A 23,638-nucleotide genomic window follows, 5' to 3' on the forward strand; every position below is an offset into this window, starting at 1 on the left:
TTCTTCAGAATGCATTCAAAAGTATTCGCCATCTTAACAGAATTGTGTATTTTGGGGGGGGGGGGTACTGAGGATTGAACTCAGGGCCTTGCACTTTTGAGGCAGACAGGGTGCAACTGAGCTAAATCCCTGGCCCTACTGTGTATTTTTTTTTTTAAAAAAAATACCTGATTATAGCATTACTATAGGACTGAAAATAGATTCTGGATTTTTTACTTTTGGAAGGGGGAATGGTGTGGAAGAAGAGCTTTACACTATGTTCTTATGTTCATTTAAATGTATACATTTCCAAGTTTCTTCGCAAGAACACATGGCCTCACAATTTTACAGAGACTGAATTTATAGGCTTTGCAATCCTCTTCTATTAAATTTCTTGAATCAGGTTGTATTAATCTTACTTAAAATTTACAAAAGACTACTTACAGCAATAGTATATCAGAAAAGCAATGAAGAAATGTTTCCCAAAAATTTTTAAATGCAAAACTTTTAGCCTGAACTCCTGAGAACATCGTCAGTAGTAAAAGTTTGTTTCTGTACTTCCATGCATGCGCATGCCCTGCATTTCCAAAGGCAGCCCTGCCCTCTCACATCCCCATGCTGCTGACAGGGCCCGACTCAAAAGCAAGTACTCATCTGCTCCACCGCGGGGGCAGAAACATGGAATTTTATTATTTATATCCATTCCTTTTCATTCTGTTTCTATTGCTCTCAAAGCCCTTGATAGCAAATGTCAAACCACATTTAAATGGACTTGTTTGCTTTTTAACTCCGCTGTTTCAGCCTATTTCAAATTCAATACAGTACTTTGTAAATTACAATAAACAGTCATTTAAAATGTGTTAAACACCTTTCTCATACAACTTATAACAAATACATCGAAAACATGGGGGTATAATTTCCACTGTCAATTGCATCTATTCCAAGCTAGAAACATTAAGTGAACATTGCTTATGGAGAGATCCTCAGAGACGCCATTTGCCCTTGAACGTCGTCAGCCTTGCCACCTTAAAATCAAATGCTCTTGCCATCCGGAAATTTAAAAATGAGAAGCGTCCTCACCCTAATAACTTGGACCAGCCTCTAAAGGAAACTGGAGGCGCGTACGTGGTAACTTTTACTTACCTCTCTTTGGCTTTAGTAGCGAGTTTACTTAAAAATACTTACTGGCAAAAACGTGGCTAATTCTAAAATGCAGCTTGAAAGCTTGGCTATCCCTAAGGAGAAATGCTGCCATGAAACGCGCCACTGATCATTTATTTCCCATTTCACTAACTTCCAATTAACACAGAGATGCGGACTCTTCCGAGGGCAGCCTTAGCATCACTTTGGAACTGAGAAAGGAGACGTGGCCGCCGATCCTCTCCAGCGACAAAGGCACCCGTCTTTCACTGGGCACCGTAACCAACCTGCTCTCCCCCCGGAGGACAACACTTTTGAGACCTCGCACCCCTCTTTACAAACCTTCGCGAGGCCCTGGGGAGAGGGGATAGGCTTGGGTGGGAGACGATTCTCTTCGCAAAGCGAGGCGGACTGCCAAGGCGCAGGCTGCGCGTCCGAGCCGCTTCCTGCCGATCGCAGCGCACACTCGAGCGGCGTGGAGGAAGTCGGGCTCCTTCCCTGGCGGAGCCTCCGCGGGGCCCGGGAAAGGACCCCGCGGCTCGCGCTGGGCCCCGCTCCCGGCCCGCGCACCTCTTTGCGGGACCCCAAGCCCAGCGCGCGCGTCCGAGCCCTGCGCGGCCAGGAGGCGGGGAGAGGAGTCCCGGGCAGCGGGGCGCTCGCATCTCCGGAGCCAGGCCGAGCAGGGAGAACTCGGTCCTGGAGCCGCGGCGTCAGGAAGGAGCGCACTTGAACTCGCGCGGCCGGTGACCGGCGCCATCCGAGGGGACCCACGCCCCACGCGCAGCTGGAGCTGGGTCTCGCTGGCTCTTCGGCCTCTCAGGTCGGGACGGCCAGTCCCAGGGTGCTCGCCGGAGGAGGGGGCACCGCCGGGTCCCCCGGGGAGTTAGCCTCGCCCGGGGGCAGCGTATCCCACTCCCGCGCTCCCAGTCTGAAAGGGGACCAAGAGCTGCCTGCGGCAAAGCTCGACTTACATTTCATTTTCTTCCGATTTGGAAAAATGTCACAGGAGAGGGGGAAGGGGGAATTCACTGTAAAAATGACTTCGAGGGGGGCTCAGGAGCGGCTTGCGCAGGGCTCGGGCGGCGTGGGCGCCCCGGCGTGGATTCCCGGTCTCGCAGCGCGCCCTAGTGGACACCCTGCCCCTCGCCGCCTCCCCCTGGACGTCCGCGCCTTTCCTGGCTGGCGTTACAATCTGCGATATATTATTTCTTCCAAAGTATTGACAGTGTGTGAGACTCCGGTAACCCCGGAGCTCTTGTCTGTAATCAGCACATTTATTCACATTTAGAGGGGAAAATCCGAATTAAATCCCCTTGACCTTGGATTGGGTTACAGTGTCATTTTCCCTGGATCCTCTTCTAAATCCAGTCCACACTGCCTCTCTGTCTATTACATGCTAATTTAATTTTACTGTGGACGATATTTTCAGCATTTGCTGAGGACAGTAAATTTTGTAGTTTATGTTATTTCACTTTTTATGACTTTTTAACACTTAATAAAATTTTATTAGAGCACTTTTGTGTTTACAAGGCCACAAAACTCTTGGCAGGTTGTCAGAAGTCCTTTTTATTATGATCCTACTGATATACTGCGAGTAATGAAATAATCATGTCCAGAAATGTATCAAAGGCCAGAGGGATTATCCCACTTAATAGCTCCACAGATGCGCCCAGAAGGATGGGGACGCGGGCAGGACGGGCTTCGAGGCTGCAGGAGGAAGGAGTCAGCCCCCGCTTCTTTCTTTACCGTTTCAGTTGCTTTCCTAAAAGGCTACATCCAGGGTCATGTGACTTTCCGTGGTCTCAATAAAAAAAAGAATTTATTCTATTGCAAAATGTGCTTTTCTTTCTATTCTCCTTGTGTGGACATTTAAGGCTGTTCCTAGTGGCAATGGGGCTGGCTCAGCACATCCGTTGTCAGTCACTTTCTCTTTTCTAAGTACTTTCTGTGCCATTTAAGCAGACGATGGTGACACTGGTGTTAAGCGTGCGACTTCTACAGCCTACACTGCCGGCATAGGGAGGGACCCAGGAGGTTGCAAGGTGTTTTAATGTCCTTCCTCTCTTGCCAGCACTACTTTTTGCTCTTGCGTTTTGTTTTGTTTTGTTTTGCAAAAGAGGCAACAGCGATCTGCAGACTCTGCTTTCTGCCTTGTACCAGAGAGCCACAGTATGTATGTAATTTAGATTTTTAATTTTTTTGTTAGGACTTGTAATAAGAAGGACTGAAATGCTGCAGCTTTTCTTTTTAAAAATATTTCCTTTTCTTTTAAATAGATGTTCGATCATGTAACACACTGGTGTTTAGTTCATTCTTGCTGCGAAAGAAGGCCATTGTACTTCCTGACCCCAAAAGCAAGGTGGGTGGCTTTGTTTTATAATTAAATTTTCTGTCTTTAGCTTCATAGTTCTCTGTTATTTCCTAAATAGCGAGCCAGAGTGATAACAGAGATGAGGAATGGACTCATAAATGGAGTGATTTTCGAATGACTGTAGCTATATCCATAACATGTGTTCTCCTAAAACTTTGGCAGTTTTTTTCACAAGTGTGTGTGTGTGTGTGTTTGTGTGTGTGCATGTGCGTGCATGTGTTATGTCCCAACATGGCACATTGGGATTTTGTAATCTGTCATTGTTTAACACAACCCCTGGGAACTGGGAGCCTCCCTCTGGACAGTCTCCATCACACTCTCGTGAGTTCTCCCATTCACATGTACATGAAGCTGCTCTTGAAGGCTCTTTGATTTCAACTTCAGGGGAGCAATTTTGTTTTTTTGTATGTCGTTTGCTACCCATGAACACTACTTAGCACCTGGTCTGGTGTGTGCTGTGTGCCTGTGATGGTCTAGATTCTAAAAAGAACATAATGAAGGATTGCCCCCATCCCTTAAAAAGATTTATGTGCTGAAACTATTTTGGAGGTCATTTTTCTTTTTATGATGTTTTCCATTTGCAAAAATAAGACAGTTTTTTTTTTCTCTTTGTCAAATTCTCCAACAGTGAAAGAAATAGGAAAGGAAGAAATATTAGGCTCTGAGTAAGCATTCTTCTTCCATTACTGCCTGTTTGTGTTCTTTATCTTTTACTGCAAGAGGTGGAGAAAAAGATTCAGATTGTAGCCCTCTAAATTTCAGTGTTTTCCATAGGGAATTTATACCCAAGTGCGGGAATCAAGAACGTATTAATTTTCATTCCGCTGTAAAGTGACAGTTTGATTTTATAAGTAATTTGTGTCTAGAAGAATTTCAATATCACTTCAAAAGCTGCAATAGTTTGCAAGTTAAAAATCTGTCTTATTAGATTATGGGAAGTAAATCTCTCCTAAGGTAGATATTTTTAATGCACCTAAGTGTTTGTAGATTGGTTTATGTGTGATAACTGTTGTCATAGTCATGGAAGGCCTACCTAGTGTTCACAGGGACATTTCTGTCCCTTCTGAAGCCTTTAGTGTGGAAGGGAAAGAGTGAAGCCCTGATCTTATCTTCCAGGAAATCCATCATGGCAAAGCAGAGAGAAACCCAGCCAGGGGCATGAAAGGCCCCTCAGCAGTTGAGGAGCTGTCAGAGAGCAGGCAGTGCAGGGTTGCCAACGTGCCTAGAGCTGCTCTGCTCATTCTAATTCTGCTATGCATTGCTCCTGTGGCCTTGGACAAGTCACTTAACCTCTCTTTGCTTAGTTTCCTCATCTGTAACATGAGGTTAATGTCAATAGCTCCCTCCTGGTTTTGTTAGGGGTAAAAGTGCTAATTCCTATGAAATGCCTAAAACAGACCTTGGGTGCTTCTTAAAACAAACCCAGGCAAACTGCCATATCCACCACCTAGCTCAGGGCCCGGCACATAGTGAGCCAGTAAATACTTGTTGGGTGTGTGGTGAATGCTATTTTCTTGAGTGTTCTCATCGGTTCAGGGGTGGCTCATGGGACATTAATGAAGGCCATGTTGATCTCAGGCATGGACTTGACTCTGCTGACAATGGAGAGCATGCAGGAGAGCTTGTGTCCAACCTCTGTTTTTCTTCTGTGGGTTTCCATATGGTCTTTTCAATTAATAATTGGGTTATCAAGGTGTTGAGAAAACAAAGTCCAAATTTTATTTGAGTCTCTCCACTCATCATATGAGTAACAGTTAATTGATAATCTAATATACTTCATGTCTCAAAGCACTCTATTAAACCTATTATTCAATACATGGCAGTTATGGGCACTATGCTAAATTCTTTGCATCCCAGTATTGACTCTTCATGCAGGTAGTTACCACAATTACTAACTTAAAGGTAAAGAACAGAAAGCTCAGAGAAGTCAAGTGACTTTCCCAAAATCACACAGCTAGTAAGAAACACACCTGGAAGTTTAATGTAGTCTCTGAGAAGGTAAACCTCATGCAGTTGGCACCGCTCCACACTGCCTCCCACTGTTTGGCTTTCTAGAGCCCCCAATCAATTTCGTCATTTATAATTATTCTGTAAATTATGATCAAAATGGAAACGATTATGGGTGAGACCCAGGCCTATTATCCCTGAAATGTCTTGAATCTTGATCAAGGGAGTGACACAAAGCCCATGTTGCAGGCCTCGCCTGTCCCATCCCACTACTACAAGCAAATTCCTGGATGGAGGCAGTAGGGAAGTCAGGGTTACCTCCCCCACTTTGGAAAAATATGATTAAGCTGAACATATTTCAACTAGTCTTAAAACATTCAGAGAACAGACTTACATGGTGATTAAAGGCTAAGAAATCAGAGCCTGTACAAGTGGGTGGCAGAGCAGTTTTTTATCTTAACCAAAGGCTCCTTAGGAACTTCAAAGATCCTCATTCTGCCAAGATTCGTGCTGGGTGTCCTGGCCATTTCAGCAAATGCAGAACAGCCCAAGACAATAAGGAAGGCCTGGATGCATGGACAAGGTTCAATGCATAAGCAGAAGTAATAATGCAGGAGCCTGAGCTTAGCCATAGTACTTATTCTGTACCTTGGAAATAAATCATACAGAACCCCCAAAGAGAGAACCAAGGAGCCAGTGAGGGTTATAGGGAATGCTTAACACTCCTCCAGTAAAAAAGAAAAATCCTTCGAAGTTAAACTTTGTAAGTGGATGGTGGAAAGATGAGAGCCAGTGGCAGCTGTCTGTAAATCCTACACTTTTCCTGACAAGAAAAATCTTCTTCTTAGGTGGAGGGAGACTTTGCCACAGACAGAACAGTTAGGATTAAACTTTGACTCCTGACTTTGTAAGTGCCACTGCTGGGAGAGAGGGAGGGAAAAGGAGAGGAGATGAGGGCTGCTGCCTAAGAATGCATGATTCTACAGAGCCCAGGCTCACCTCAGAAATCTGGAAGCAGCAGTCTATAAGCCAGGAAACAAGGCCGTGCCAGGCTGGGAGGACTTGCTGGGAAACTGCCTGTTCTCTGACACATGTGATAGGAGCGCTTGATTCAACCTTTCTGTCTCATCTCTGAGTTTTCCTTTTTGAGAGAGAAAGCAAATCAGATTTTAAATACATGTTAATGGAGTTGAGGGAATTTAAAATATAGTTAGAGTTTGTTTGAATGTTTCACTATGAAATATGAATAAAAATTTTTAAATAATAAGAAACCTATTCTCTTGATGAATAACTGATAAGAATAAGAGAAAACCAAAAATGCAGCATCTGCTGCTAAATTCAGTCCCACCACAATAAAACTACTGTATAGTGCTATAGACATTAAAACTGGGCTTTAGAAATCTGTAGAAAGAACGTATCTATATTGCAGCAGACCCAATTTTAAGCCATCAAAACTTTTAAAGACCTTGAGCCATTTTCTTCACCCTTTCTTTCTGCATCTGCGAATTTGCCAAGTTAAAGTTTATTGCTATAACAAGGTTTGAATGATAGTGCATCTCGTTGGAAAAGGTATGCGTACTTTTTGATTATTTGATGGAAAGAATGCGTGCTGTTCCTTTTCATACATCTTTCAGACCAACTGCTCTGATATAAATAAAATCTTAAAAAACATATTTACTCGTTTTAGGCTAAAACCAAACATGGTCTTGAGTGATTGCTGAAAGGATATTTTGAATGAAATGGTATCTCAACGCTACTCTAACCTGCAGATCAGCCCTTATTCCCCAAAGCTTCAGAATCTAGAACAAATACAATGACCAGCAAGGCCAAAATGCAAAACCATGGCCAACAAAGCAGTGAACACCAGCGGGCTCCCGGGGCAGGAAGCCACTGGAATCTGGTTGCTAGGAGACACTTGTCTTTCCCTGGCAGCAGGAAGATGTCCTTGAGCATGGCTTCCCCTGTGGTTGCCTTTGGACTAGCTGTGATTCAGTCTGTCCTCCATAGTGCTGTCCTCCCAGCAGGGCCAACCAGCCCCATATTACAGATGCCACTGAGGGATAGTGGTGGGTCCTGTTTCCTTGGAAAGTTTCTCAACACCTCTGTTTTTCTGATGTAGTTTTCTGAAATCAACAAATAATATACCTACTCTGAGTTATGAGAATAAGGAAAAATAGCTTCCTGTATGATATTTGCCCCATAAGAATGTTACAAAATAAAATCACATGCTAAATGAGATGAAAAAGCTAACAAGGGTTGTAGGGGGGAAAAAAGGAAGAAGATAATTAGTTAATGGTAATTAAAAAGGAATTTCACAGGGGAGAAAGCACTAGAGCTGGAGGATTCACCCAGGGAGTTATGGTTCTGGCCTGGAAACACCGCTGCAGGAGCTGGGTGTGTGTGGGGCGGGGGGTGGTGGAGGCAGTGAGCTTGGCTTCCTTGCTCAGAGAGACACCCCAGCACCTAGGACAGTGCCTTGAAACCAGTGGGAGCGCGGGGCCAAAGGAGCCCAGGAGAAGGCAGGTGCTAGAAGATGGGCGGCAGGGTGGGAGCTCAGCTGGTGATTCAGGGAAAAGTCAAATGGAAGGGTGTGCAGTGGCGAAGGCTGACTTTATTTACCAGAGCATCTGTTCTAGAAAATGGTGAGAAATGAGGTGGGTCAGGCAGGCTGGAGACCAGTTAAGAAGACTGTCAAAAACCAAACTAAAAGTGGCTTAACAAATTGAGGAGCTACTGTGAGATTCCTAGCCTGGAAGAGATCAATGTTATATGGTTAACAAATGCTCTTTCAAATGCACTATCTCTTAAATATGTGAGGTTTATTACATGTCAATTATAACTTCATAAAGCTGTTAAAAATACATGATCCTGTTACATGTTCAAGATTTGGTGAAATAGACCTTATTATTATTTCATTTTTACAGATGAGGAAACCGAGACCCAAAGTGAGAGGTCTGTGGCTTGCCTGTGGTCCTGTTTCCATGACAAGCCAAGGTTTCCGGGTCTTCTGCCTCCACATGCCTCATTTGTTCCCCGCTGGAAGCAGCCCTCTACTGAGGGATTTGGGACAAAAATGTGCCTGTGGTTGGAGCAGCCAGCTGGGAGGCGATGGCAGATGGCTGTGAGGGGACTGCAGGGCTGATGTGGGGGTTAACAAGGAAATGGGGCAGCAGTTTTCCCTTCCTCCTTCACCTGCTTTCTTGCCTGTCCTTACCTGGTCTTACCTTTCTCCCCCATTCTTTTTTCTTCCTTGCCAGTGCCTCAGATGTCTAAGTGATTTCTTCTCGCTAAGAATTCTGGGACTCCTTGGCAGCTTTAGGGCACTGCTGTACTACGGGGAGAGGAAAGGCAACACCTTCTGGATCTGAAACGTTACCTCAGTGGTCCCTCTCTGGAAAAGTTGGATGGGAAATGAGAGCACAAAGAATGAGATTGGTAGTCCATAACATATTTCAAAAACATGAGCTGGGTGTGGTGGTTCCCACCCATAATCCCAGGTGCTTGGGAGGCTGACGTGAGGATCACAAGTAAGTTCAAAGCCAGCTTGGGCACTTTAGTGATACTCTGTCCCCAAAATAAAAAAGGGCTGGGGGTGTAGCTCAGTTGTACAGCACTTGCCTAACAAGCATGAGACCCTAGGTTTAATTGGCAATACACACACACACACACACACACACACACACACACACACACACACACAGGTTCCCAGGCACGCACCCTAAGCTTTGAACAATACATGGGAATGTTGCATTTAACTATATATTTAAAAGACCATCTTCTAGACCTGGTTTCAAAAGCACGCGTCCACCTCTTATGTGTTTGAGCAAAAATGCCTGAACTGTATTTACAAGCAACTAAGACCACTTCGAAGAGCCAGCATAGTGCGTGCTCTGGGCTTTGGAGGCAGATGTGTCTGATGTTGGAATCCACTTTCTACCATAACTAGAGGTTACTCATACTCAGTATTACTTAATCTCTTTGAGCCTCACTTTCCTCATCTGTCAAACGGGAACAACAAGTCCTATTTAAAAGATTTATTGTGACAATGACATAACCATGAAAGCTGTTGAGTGCAGTAGCAGGCATATCTTGCCCTCACCATGGTAGCCAGCAGCATCTTCATCCACAGCACTGCCTGAAACACTTTGTCCTGTTCATGGCATTGAGAAAAACAGCTTTCTTTCTTTTTTGTCTTTTAAACCTGTGTTTATTTTTATGAGTCCATGTTTGCAGTGCAAAGTGACCCCATTCCTCACGGTGAGTCGGTACATGCCAATAACACTTCCTAACTCTCTTATTATCCCCTTCCCAACCCTCCTTCCATCTCTTTGTCTCCTTCCCTTTCGCAAAAGATTGATTTAATTTTGCTCTTTATGTTTTGGATCTCTCATCTAAGAGAAACCATTCAATATTTAAGATTGGTTTCTTTCTCTATTGGATGTCAGCAAGGCTGAAGCTGATATTTGTGATGTTACAACTTCAGTGATTGCTTTTCCTGTAAAAGCCCTGTTAGCAGCCTTTCTTTTCAACTCACATGTATAGAGTTATTCAGTCAATGGCACGGAAGAGTCTTAGGAAATGTTTGATGAGTGAACACATGAAATGGGTACCACCAGGTCTCAAGCAAGTGTGTCTTCTTCCATTGATTCCAGTGAGGAGTCTCTGTTTCAGGGTTGGGGCGAGCTGTTGATGAGCAGGTGGTTCTGTGGAGTAGAGACTACAGCTAGCTCAGCCTCCCAACCATTTCAAAATTCCTCTTCATTATACTGCAAAGCAACTGGCTGGAAAAAGACCTAGTTAACTAGTTCTTTTTAGGGAAAATATCTAGGTTGACAAGAGTTCTTTTCCCCCACTAAATTCCTCTCCACACCTTCCCATTGGGTGACTAGATTGACTCATTGTTCCCAACATACCAGCAGAATTTGGGTGACAGAACTCTTGTTCCATGTTCCTTTTGTCTCCAAAAGCTCCAGCTGTTCTGGAGAGGGCAGATGTGACAATCTCCAGTCCCTACCCTTTGAATCTTACTAATTCTACTAGTTCACTGCTGAACCCCAGTTTGCATCGTGGATGTAGAATGTTTGTATTAAGCAGCTGAACTAGTGGCAAATTGGGATAGAAGACAAGCAAACGGTGAGATCAGTAGCTTGCCAGAGTGAAGCACAGTTTGGGCCAGTGAGACATTATACAAACACCTGGAAACAAGAGGTCTCCTCTTAAAAATAGAGTCAGCTGTGTGCACACCCTTTACTCTTTTAATAGTATTTTGAAAGTTAAAATAATTTTATTTATTTAGTTTATACTTTATTATGAAAGGTTCTTCTTCCAGATTTCACCAAGAATATTGGTTCTAAGTAATTTTCAACAGGTTGCAAGATCCTGTTGAAGTCATCTTACTTTGGAGCCCCTTCATTTGAGACTCAGGTTGCCATGCCAACACCCATTTTCAAGCCCATGTTGAGCCCAGGCACCACCTCTGCATTTGTCTGGAGACCTCTCTCCTCAGGATCAGGCTCTGTACTTCTCCCAATATACTTGGCCCAGGGATCCCATCCTAAATGAATATCAGCCTAGACCACCAGACCTGTGTCTGAGAAATGTTTTTCTCCAGCACACATTTTCCTATCCATCCATCCACCCATTCATGCATTCCTCAACCAATACCCTCACACGGGTTGTACACTCTGAAAGGTGGACACCGCTGCTGTTTTCTTGACTACTTCATCTCTAAAACCACCTAAAGGGTAACCATTGAAGAATATTTGTTCAAGAAATGAATGAAATGTTATCATATGTCAACTATGTATTAAAACAGGAGGAGGTATTGATATGGCAAATGACAGCTCCGGCTTTCCTGGTGTTCACTATTATTTTCCAGGATGGCTCTGTCCCCATAAGAAAAAATAGATTTTAAGGCTGCTAAGGCCCTTTTTATATTCAATTGACAGGCGGGTTCAGTAATTGACAGTGTAGTGCACTAAAACAGATGCCCAGGACCCTTCTGAGGGAAAAGGGGACAGCAACAAAAGCCCCCAGCTTCTCATCAGACTGACTCTGAGCATTTCTTCCTGAAGTGCACAGCACCTCCAGCTGCTAACGGTTAGAAGAGACTATGGAGACCCGGATCTTAATGCGCTGTTTCCTACAGGTCTTGTTAGTTCCTAAAACCATCTGTAAGAAGTTATTGTATTTGGCTTTCTTAAGCCGTATTTTTCAAGCAACATTTAATTAGTGCTTGTTAAGATGTTTCGAGCGCTTTGGCCGCTTCTCTCCTCCCTGCTGTTCTCCTTGGTCAGCATATTTTCTGGTAGCGTTGTTACCGGGAAGGGACATTGATGCTTCTGTTTGGAATGTTGCTCCGTGTGGCTATGGGAAGCAAAGTCAGCGGCAGCTGAAGGGAGACCAGGCTGTCAGATCCACTGCGAAGCAAGGTCTCCACGTTCACGGCAGCTATTTTGAAAGGCATCTGGTTTTGACATTTTTGGAGAAAACCTAGACCTCAAAATGGGTTTGGAACTGACCGCTATAGGAGTGTACACTGGAGCCCAAGAGAAGAATGTCACAAAAAGAAATGTGTTTGAACTATTAAGTCTAAGCCCTTTTGTAAAACTCCACAAAAAGGAGTTCCCTGGAAAAGGTGTGCTTTTTAGTTACTCCAAGAGAAACTAGAAAAAACCCTGCAAATTAGTTCATGGCAGTGAGAAAATCCACCAATACTTACTGAAAGAATAAATATGTTGAATATAGTTGTATTGTTTTGGCAAATTTTTAATATCATAAAATTAACTAACATTTCAGACAGTTTTACAAAGTAAGACATTTTTCTAAATTCTTTATTGGTATTTGGACGAGAATGGCTGATTCTGGTGCTGGCTGAATAATCACAAATGCACGTCAAGTCTGGTTATGTGTAAGGAAAGTATTTCAAAACAATAGGGAATATTTGAAAATGAGGAAATTAAGGAATGCATAACTAGGTAAGTTAAGAAATGTTACATAATCTACTAAGGAAACGCACTGATTTTTTTCCCAAAACACATTCAGGAACAAAAATTTTCATGCTGGTTAATGATAATTAAAACAAATGATAATTAAAACAAATTTCCTTTATCTTTGAATTTTAATGTGCTCCTGTAAGGTAATCTTTGATTAAGGAGGAAGTACAACAAATGTAATGTAAACCTAGCCAAATTATTAAGCCTCTATATTCCACGATAAGGTAGTTTCTATTAGAATCCTATTTGCCTCCATAATCTAAAACTTCTAAATATATTAAAGGCTTCAGTGATGGATTAGTGTTTGGCACTGGGTGTCAAAACATTTCCTGTTGAGTCCTTAACCACTAACAAGTTTTTTGTTTGGGAAGGGGGGACAGGGAGAAGGGAGAGGGAAGAGACAGAAGAAGGGGCTGAGTTGGCCACCTCTTGACATCTGAAATCTTTCTCTGTCACAGCGACTTTTTTGGCATCTGTTGATTTGCGGTGTTGTTGTTTATCCATATATCGTTCACTTGGACTCACTGCTTAGATGCAGATATCTCAGAACCATCTGCAATCTTGCTAGGTAGTTGTAGCAGCCCTGGCGGGCATCTGGTTGTCAGTTATAATTGCATCCTTGCTCCCAAAGTTGTGAGATATTCCTGATTTCCTTTGAACACACTACTGGGATTCACCACAGTTTCAGGCCATTGCTGGAGAGGCTGCTTTAGTCTACTTGGAAAGAAGATTTATGAAATGAAGAGGGATATCCACTTTGCGGGAAGGGTGGCTGTTTTGGTCTGCATTGGGTTTAATGATATAGCAGTTTCCTCTGAAGCCTGTATAATTCACTCTTTGAACACAGAGAAAAATAGTACATCCGAAAATTATTTCCACAGTGTTGCCATGTTTACTGTTTCCTGTTGTCTTTGTCTGAAAGTATCTTAACAAAAATTAGGGTTGAGCATAAAAACATTTGAGGCAGGGGATAAAAGGAGTTGTTATTGAGTTTCCCTTCCAGGTTAATGTGGCCTTTGATTTAAGCACTATAGACTCAGGACAGGATATGACACCAATTAAAAACACGAAACTTAATTTTTGGACTAAACAATCACACAGTCCTTCTTCTGGTGTCTGGTGGAAGGCTACTGACATGACATTTATTTCTTAGTCGCAATCTGAAATTTATTGAGTCAGCTTTATTTAAGGAACAAGGGCAGCAACTATTAGTACACCTAAAGGCCTAGCAATGTCTCAAGATTATAAAGTAGCTATTATAAAGGAATATGTTTTACCTGATAACTGTCAGCACAAGGTCAAGTATGTACACATGCAGACTAACTCCATGAGCTCAATCTACTCATCTTGGGTGAAGGTAGATTTTGATATGAGCTTTAAATTTAAGAATTAGTCAATTATTTTTATCTCAAAAAAGTACAGCAGGGAAAATTTGTACTAACAACCCCTTCTTAGCCTTAACTTTAAATTGCATTTTTCTCCAGAGGGTTTTAGTAGTTACTGAAAAACAAGTTTAGATAGCAATCACAAAATAATACATGAGCCATTTCAAAAAGATGAAAAGTAATGTATTTAAATTATCAAATTAAATATTAGCATTTATTTTTAATGCAAAGTAATTGAAAGGAAAGCAGGCAACATACAATGAGCCAGGTCAACCTCCCCATCTTTTCACTTTGACACCTTGTTTAACTCTAGCTAATGATCCTACGAAGAAAGTGTTAGTGGTTTCAGTTCAGCCCCTGGTGGTCTATGTCACATATTGCATGACCTGCTGGTGGGTCCTCCAGGACTATTTCTCATTTACAGACAGTCGCCTTTTATAATTCCGTCTGGAGGTGGAGGGGGTGTGAAGGGAGAGTGTCTTGTTGTAACCCACTTATTATGCACTTGAAAATAATGAAAATGTTTATAGAAAGAAGTCAAATTAAATTTTGTAAGGCACTTTAGTGTGTTTGCATGTTCAAATTTGAACCTACCACTCTTTACGAAGCTCAAGTCATTATGTTTAAAACAAAAAAGTCGCTTATGCCTTCTGCTCCAAGTGGAAAATTACCACAGACGGCAGTTTTTCTAAGCCACGAACATTCTCATTTCCCATGTGCAGTTGGCTAGCTCCTCACTGTATCCCCAAGGAATCTGTGTGAGCCTGAAATACTGCAGAAAAATGAGAATGTCCACACTTAAGAAGAGCCAAGGCAGCATTCATAATAATTGGAAATAAGAGCAGAAGATGTGGAAGAGGAGGGAAAGATTGATTCTAGTTTTCTCCCCCCACCCTCGCCCCTGTAAAAAACAGCAATGCAGGGTGCCCAGGTGAGAGTTGAATGTGGGTTTGCTGCTTAATTTTTATAAGATATTAGGGAAAATGAAAAAACACCAACCCTCTTAAATATCCTGACTCAAAGTTGCAAGCAGCAAAAGCTAAAATGAAAGGAATCAACAAGGCCAAATTCATTACACAGCTTTGTGAACTGCTAGAAGCATTTCCAGGAACTGCGTTTTACTTAGGTTTGCTTTCACTCTGAGCTTGAGTGTTAATTTTTGACTAGTCTTTTCTATTCTTTTGTCAAATGTGCACAGGCAATTGTTTCAGCATCACACACACACACACGTTCTATATATTTAAAGAAAAAATACCTCTAGCTACTTGATGACAATGCTTTAAAAAGCAGCTTGATATTAGCATTAGAGAATAGAATACTCTCCAAGAAAACTCGCGTGGGTGCAATGTGTTAACTGTATGCTGTGCCACCATTTCATCGTGTACGAGCGGATGGCAAAATGGTGGTTGCAGTATTTTGTTGTATAAGGGCTCCTTCGTGTTCAGCCTCGGATCACAGAACCAGTTTGTATACCAATGGAAAAGCCAGGTTTCTCGGGCCCGGGCACTGATTAAACAAAGCATACATGCACACACACACAAATCTTCTTCCACTTACTAATTTCAGCAAAATTATAGATAAATACCAAATCCTGTTTAAAATTTTAAAATGCAACAGAAAAGATATTTTAGTTAAACATGAAACTCCCAGTGTTGCTAACTGCATATGTTATTAATAGACCTTCCAACGTCACAGTTAGTAAGCTGCCTTAAGAAAAGATCCAAGACAGAGTTAGCATAGGGAATGTGAATGTTTTACTTGTGAATAAACGATCTTTCCAGATCAAGGTTGAGGTCATTGGCAAGCTAGTTTAGGTGAGCTCATTCCATAGTTATTTGTACATGCAAATCAGGGTTCTAGTATTTTAAAATAGCATTTTATTGCCTTTTGTTTATGAGAAGATTTTGGTTGATTTCTTTTAAAAAACCCTAATATTAAAATAATTAAGCAATTTGCTTTTGTTAATTGTGTGCAGTTTTGATCAGCTTCTAAACATAACCAAAGTTCAGATACATTAACTGGATCTCAAGTTGAAGAGAGATGAATTTGACTAAGAGAAGAATTTGACATTGCCCTGTACTACTTGCAGCTGAATTACCACTCTCTTTTGTTTAAAGAAAATACTTCTTCTCAGGGAGGTTTATATTTTAAGTCTGTAGAAAACTGAGGCACATAACATATAGTATTTGGCGGGGTTTTTTCTTTTTGACTGTAGTTGCCAAACATTTGAGATTATAAAAATGATAGTGCTACATAAAATAGACCTGCAGCAACACTGTTTATGGCACACACAACAATATTATTTTCTGCTATTTGGTGTGGAGAAGTTGTAAATAGGAAAATGTGTAAGCTATTAAATCTAGTAGCAATAGGAGTCTTAAAGCAAGGTTTATTATACCAATGCCTGAAAAGCTTTACTTTTTTATTTCGCTGTGTTAAGCATGTTTGCAACAGTATTTTAGCTCTAGAGCTATTTATCTGGTAGCATCTTGGAGAAAGAAGAAATGGACAGATGTCCATAAACGAAGGGCTCCACCTGGTGGTAGAGAGATGATATGAAATGTTGAAGAGAACTAATGCTGCAAAGGCAAACAGATGGAGGGGCAGCAGTGTGTGTGTGTGTGTGTGTTTGAAGGAAAGAGAATGACACCATTCCTCACATTTGGATTCCAATGTTGTTTTAGCTTCCCACATAACATCATTTGATTACTTCTTTTAAATTCAATCCTTTCAATACATTTATAAATGATTTTATCAATACATTGATAAAGCATTTTATCCCATATACTGTACATGCATCTGAACAGATATTAAGGTGTGGCCTTGACAGATCTTAAGAGCAATAAAAGGCAAAGCACCTATATCACCTGGTTATCTAGCAGACAAATGCCATCTAGCAGACAAATTTAAACAAAGAAAGCATTTGCTGCAACATGAAGGTGCTCTCCAGGTGGCTTTGTGCTCACCTCAGCCGGAGGATGTGGGCACGATGTGACAGGGAGCTCAGACAGAGCAGGGGGAAAATGGCTTCAAATCCATGACTAAGAAACAGATAATGGTTCATTTTTAAATGTCATCTGTGGCTGAAATGTTGAGGAATTGGAATCCATGTATTGTGACTCTTCCACCTTTTAAACTCTAAAATTAGGCCAGGAATTACATATATCAAATGCTATGCAAAATGTAAAATAGGCATGGCTGTTTATGGCTCTCTGAGTAAGGTGGAAATTAAATCTTCAGCCTCCAATAAAATTGTATTTCTATAATAAAACTGCTGCACCTTGACTCTAGACTACATTGAATCCCAAATTAAACACCCCATTTACTGTACTGTAACAAGCAAAAGGGTTTGCTACATTGAACAATATTACAGATAGGAAAAACGTATTATATTTCCCTTTATCACCTATATGGAGTGCACCAAAAAAGGCTTGTTCCCCACCTCTTCTTTCTTATGAATATAACATGTTAAAAAAAAAAAAGAAAGAAGGGAAATTCATAAGGTTTGTCTTTTATTGCTCCCATTTATATTTCTTCCTAAATTATATAAATCAGCTTAAGTGGTTAGGCCTAAAAAAGTCAATCAAGTAGGATATTTACTACAAAATGTCCTACTGCATTTCCTGGATAAGTCAGGCTCATAAGCAGAAACAGCTGGTGTGCTAAAGGCTAGGTACATTTCTTTATGCATTGTATATAATGTAGACGCTTTCCCTATAGCACACATGCACACGTACTGCTACAGAATCTTTGAAAGTTTTAAACTCGAGGTCACATTATGTGTCTCTCTTACACAGTAGTGGTTTAGAAGAATTAAACTGGCTGTTATTTTAGGCAGCCTAATGTTATAGGTTGATATTTTTCCCTGTCATGTTATGGCTCGGTCACCACTGGCTTCTGTTCTTTGTGAAGTGGCTTTATTGGAAAGGAAACCTATAGAGGAAGAGGAGCAGAGAGGAGGAATACTGATGCTGCTGTCTTACTACCTCAAGTGCAGCCAGCAGCGCTGCGTAGCTGTGTCTCTGCCTCTCCTCCTTTGGCTCGGCCACGCCACCCTCTAGTGGACCGAGCTGGAAACGTCCCCTCCTGACTGTCGCCTGCTGCTCTTCATTTCACAAATATGATCCCCTTCCCCCTCTCTCAGGAGATGGCGGATATTATTAACCTTCAAGCGCGATACAGCGAGATGAATGTTAATCACGAAGGAATTTCTAATCAAGTTTAATGGTGTAGGACACAGAGAAATTGTGTTAGCAGTTTCAATCCTGCTAAAAACGCTAATTGTTATGTTTCCTGTGATAGGTGAGGATAACTCGGAAATGACAGTGGCCTCAGCCTTTCAGTTGGAAAGTCATTCCCAATAATTTTGAGGTAAATATGGGGGAAAGGTTAGAGTCCTTAGTATGAATGACTTGTCAAGAGGCTAATTTATTCGGAGACATGGGAGGTTTGAGCCTTGATGCCTACTCAGCATAAGAAAAGATAATTTTCTGCTGCAAGGAACTGTCTTAGTGTGAGAAGCCAAAAAAAGTTTCCTACCTGGGACAAGCACGAGGCTCCACCAGGGGATAAGGAGGTTATGGGATGGTACACCAACCTTCTGAGCACCTTCTTTTACACTCCGTGGTTCGTTGTCACTTTTGCCAACATGTAAAGGTAATTTTTAAAAAGTACACATTGCATCATGACCTAGGAATCACAGCAGCATTTAGGAGTCTTGGCTGAGAACCAAGAGAAACACCACTTTTGTCTTCCTTGGATTTGTCTCTTTCATTAATTCATGAGTCATGACCTATGCTCTGGTGTAGGGACACTCTACTGTCCCTAGCTTTAATATTGTCAGTCTCACAATGCTGGCGCCTCATGGACTTCATGTGCCTGTGCTGGGTGGTTTCTGGGTATTAGAGATGGGATTCTTGTGGGGCAGATGCACCTAAAGGTAGAGCGTGAGCGATGTCTTCAGAGTATACTTTTACTTAACTTTAATTACTTGAACTTCTATGACTTAAATTCACCCTTCTGCCTTCTACTAGTTTGTCATGTCTCCTACTCATGAATTGGAAAGCATTTTGGTGCAGTGCAGTTTACTAGCTGATGGCAGACCTTGAAAAATATCCTTGTATTTTTGTAATTCACATCTTTAGTCTTAAGTTTGGAAAACATCTAAGTGCTAAATTTCAAATTATTTAAAAAAATCCATTAAGATATGAGGCCATGTAGAGATGGACCACTTTAGCTGTAGACTCTCAGCTTCTATAGATAGTTTTTGTCTACCTCTTTTCCTTTTTCTTTTTACAGATTCCTATAAAACTGATCCAGTGTATGGGTGATATAAATGATTCCTGGTGCCAAATTGAGATACAGTATCAGTGACCAACATTATTTTCGCATCAATAATGATAATTATACTAATTAGTCCAGGCATCACACCTGTGCAAAGCCCTTATCCCTATTTTACAGATGAAGTAACTGAGACACCAAAGGTTAATTGTTTGCCCAGAGCCATGTAGGAACTTGGTGTGTACCACGGTTTAAATCTCACACTCTTGCTCCCTTGGCAGTGGAGCAATTATGCCTGTCTTCAAAGAAGGGAAATTAGTTATTGCCTATTTCTCAGGAGATTGGTATTGATGGACAATGGAGGAAAGAGATCACATAGTATTAGCTGTGAAATTGTAGAATCTTATTTGTATTAGTTGCATCTTTTACTATATTTTTTTGGTTGTGGTGACTTTAGTATCATGAAGCTGCAGATAAATTGTAAGCACTGACAACAATCACCCACGTAAATCAGGAGATAGTAATTACAGGCGGGAGAGATCTTAACATAGCCTTTGTTTCAAGATAAATTCTACAAAATACCTAATTCTTTTCTTTTTTTCACAGAATACGTGAGTTTCCCCCCCTACCCAAATGTTTTAGTGAAAACTGCCATTGTACATCGAGAGGCAGTTTTGCATGTGTGTGTTCAGAGAACAAATGTGGAGAATTTATCCCTTGGGATTAAAAAAAAAACTCAGCAACAACAAATTTGAAAACAGATGGTTCTGATACACTCTGATAAGAATGTAAACAGGAAAATATCTTTGTTGACTTATTCTTAGTAATCAGTAATAATTAGTTATTGTCTAGAGATGAATTACAGATTTTACAAGCCTGGCCATGAACAGCCGTGCAAAGTGAAACTAAATTTCTGCTATGGATGAGGAATCAGTGACTCCTTCTGAACCTTCCTCATTAACATTTTCCTTGATTGACATGAAGGAATGAACCCCCCGGAGAGGATGATTTTTGCATTCTTTGTTGTTTCTTTTGTCAAATTTTGATTTAGAAAGATTAGCTCATGAATGGGTTCATTGGAAAAAGAGCTTAAAACTTCTCTACAGCTTGGAGAACTAAAGCTCTCTTTATTTTCTCCCTTTCTTCCCTTCTTACTTTATTTTCTTTCTTTTCGTGGGTCTTATTGTTCTAGATAAAGATAAAATAGTTTTTGCTTTGGAGTCTGGACTGGTGTTTCTATAAACTCATGGTGTTTCTATAAACTTGGGATATTTCTTTGTCCAAGAGTTTCTTTGCTGATGGCTACTTAGGTTCGGTAAACATTTAATGAATCCTTCCCATTTGCATAGCTCTGTGCTAGGCTCTGGGGATACTAAGATGAATCAGACAAGCTTTCTTTTGAGCCTACTGTGTAGCTGGAGGGGCAGGCACTGTACTTTAAGAAGAAGGCAAAGTGGTATGGAGAGGTGGCAGAGGACCCATGGATTCCTCAAAAGAGCAGAGATCTTTACAGTGAAGGCAGTTATTCAGGATTAAATGTTGCCACTCGCAAGTACTAGATACAGAGATCCTCAGGCCTGCAACTCTGACATCCTGAATGGATTATGAAAATTCAAACTGTTGGCCAGTACTTTGGTAATTTTGTACCATCCTATGCCTGGGAAGCATGTAGATAAGCTCATGATCCTGCCCTGATCCAGAAGGCCTGGAGAAGTACTCTTCCTGTAATAGAGAACAGCCTGCATTTCCCCATGGCAACATGCATTTGGAAAGAGCAGTGTCTTATTTAATATGCAATTCAGCTACCTTAAAATAGTTTTTAATCAAATAAACTGATACAAATATTATATTTACAGTATATTCCAGCAGCCTGTAACATTTCCTTTGTTCCACAATATTGAAGAAGTGCTTACTATGTGCAGACACTCTCCTAGGGACGTGGATTAACAGAACAAACACTATGTGTAAACTCTCCTTGTGGCACATAAAATCTATTGGGGAAAACAGTATCAAATGGATAATTTCTAAGCTATTCATTAATTAAAATGTGACACGTACTACTGTAATCATGGATGCTGCTATTTGTCCACGCTGCTTTTGTTCTTTTGTCTGGTGATGGCAAAAGAACTTTGATTTGGAGAATCATCCTTTGCTCATTGCATACAACCTCCCTGAAATTGTCAGTCGAGATGACCTGGTCCTCACCTGGATCCAAGATGGCTCTTCCAATAATGAACATTCTCAGTAGTTTCATAGTCTAAATATCTTGAAAGTTTGGTTCATCTTTAGCTATTCCTTTTGAGAATTAACCCTAGATCCTTGCAATCAAATTTTAAAGTTAATCTGTTTCAACTATTTGCAACCAGTTACAGTGTTTATAGCATTGTCTAAAAGCCAGGATTCAAATAAAAAGTAAATTAAATTGTGGCATGATTTTGATGGATTTTTGGAGTTTAGGAATAGAGATTCCATCCAATTGTGATGCCTGGAACATTGTATTTTGAATAGCATAAGTTTGGTGACAGAGGATTCCATCTTCCTGTATCTGCAATAAATAATATTTTTATAACAATAATATCAGAAGCCATAATATTTGTAAAACAGCTTGAAAATATGATAGTTGTAAAAGCTATTCCATGACAGAAGTCCAGAGATGGTGAGGTATGTTAACTTTCTTCTCTAAGAGTATTGAGTACTTATTTCCTAAAGTGGCCAGATCCAGAAATAGAGGTATAGATGAATCATTTAAAGTTATAGAGTTACTCAACTAAAGAGCTAAAAACTCATGAATTAATCCAAACTGGGGAAGAGATGAGGAGAGAAGGAAAGTCTAAAAATGAGTAAAATTTCACTTTTCATGGAGAGAAGTCAACAGCTTCTGACAAATCAATAAAGTGTAAACATGGCATTTATTTTGAGCTGAAAGATAGGTACAGGCGTAGTAATTACTTAGAGTTAAAGTAGAAACCACTGGAAGAGCTAAAACACAAATTTGTTAACAGTGACTTCCCTTAGGGGGTAGTTGGTGGTGAGAGAAGGTATACAGAGAGAGTACAACTTGAAATAAACTTGGCTGGGAAGATCTGGCTTTTCAGAAGTCTCGAGTGCCTAAACTTGTGTTGGCATCAGGAAAGCAGCATTATTCTGACTGTGTGAAGACAGTCTCATCTGCAGCTGAAAAATAATCTTGTGTCAAATTTATCACAGGTCAGGCCTTTTTTAAATATTATACTTTGGGTCTGTAACTGAAAACATATGTGTGAAAATTGCACAGAATCCACGTATAGAAAGAGGACCATGCTGACAGGAATTGGAGACTGAGCACACAGGAAAGGAGGTAGGTTGTTTATCCTGGAGAAGAGAAAATTGAAGGGAGACAAAATTAACAACCTTTGGGCAGTGAGGAGGAACCTTGGAGAACACTGGCCAGATTTTTCCTGTCCCTGGACCAAGCAGAAAAAATGAGTTTGGACTGAGGAAAGATTTTTAGACCCAGGAAGACTTTTTGAATTGTGTGACTGAATTTAGGAACAGGCTGTCCCCTAAACTTTGATAATACCAGAAATAAGACAGAACTATTCATTTTCAAAATAAAGGCTTGTACCAGACTCAAGGATTCTTAGAATGTAGCAAGCACACACTATAGTTAGAAGTCTGTGAATTTACATAGGGAGAAAAGTTAGTGAGAAAGTAGTCTAAATACAAAGTCCCACTGTGACTGTAAGTCCCAGGTAATATCTCAATGGGGGAATATCAACATTCACATTTTTTTCCTCCGGAGTACTGTGCTAACTATTGAGTCTCTTAAAATTTGTATGCAAATACATATACACATCATTTTATATATCATGTTTTAAAATAATTTCTTATGTTTCTGGGAGTAGAGCTATCAAATTCTTAGTTTGCACCATCATTAAAAGATTATAGTTTATTTTCCTAACAAAAGAATAATGTTTTAAGTGCGGAAAAACTTCAAAAACACAGAAAGCACAGGAAATACAATCTTTTTTCTTTAACTAAAAAGTAAGAAATCTAACAAAACACAAACAAATTTGGCCTTGCTGGATACTGAAAACAGCCATGGAAGTCCAGCTGGGTTTCCTTGACAGGAACTGTTACCCTGGGTCTGTCCTTTTAAGACTACAGTAGGAATACATGATCAGGTTCCTTACTGCAACTGGCTCTCTCTTTTCCATTCTTGGACATTTAGGTATTGAAGCAATGATGAGAAATGCAATCACAGAATATTGACTTACCTGGCACCCAAATGAAAGCCACTTCTTCTAGAAAGCTGGCTGGGTAATTTGTGTCTAGGTAGCTGTGGTCTTGGCACATTTAACTAAGACACTAAAATTAATATTTGGGTGTTGGTTCAGGCACTGTATTTAACACCTGGATCTCTTTCTTCAACTTTGGACTTTGGGTCTACCAAAGAACCCTGTGTACCTGGAACTCATGGTGGGTTGACATTTGGATTAGGAGAGCAGGAAGGGGGAATGAGGAGAAATGACTTTGGTTCTATAACCAACAGTGCTGGTCCC

General features: G+C 40.9%; 1 protein-coding gene across 13 annotated transcripts in view; it reads left to right on the forward strand.

The window, feature by feature from the left end:
- Positions 1-862: 862 nt before the first annotated feature.
- LOC147829973 (uncharacterized) overlaps positions 863-23,638 on the forward strand; it is a 145,180-nt gene continuing 122,404 nt past the window's right edge. For 2 of the 13 annotated variants that reach the window (XR_015447212.1, XR_015447213.1), the window contains exons 1-2: positions 863-1,100; positions 3,396-3,478. The gene's annotated coding sequence lies outside the window, so the exon portion shown is untranslated. Of the gene's footprint in view, positions 1,101-2,177; positions 3,293-3,395; positions 3,479-23,638 lie in introns of those variants that run through there. The other 11 variants (XR_015447201.1, XR_015447211.1, XR_015447206.1 and 8 more) reach the window with 8 other exon arrangements.

The sequence above is a fragment of the Heterocephalus glaber genome, unplaced genomic scaffold (assembly GCF_053883595.1).
Source record: "Heterocephalus glaber isolate CG9 unplaced genomic scaffold, H.glaber_assembly_v1.0 deba00000347, whole genome shotgun sequence".
Lineage (NCBI taxonomy): Eukaryota > Metazoa > Chordata > Mammalia > Rodentia > Bathyergidae > Heterocephalus > Heterocephalus glaber.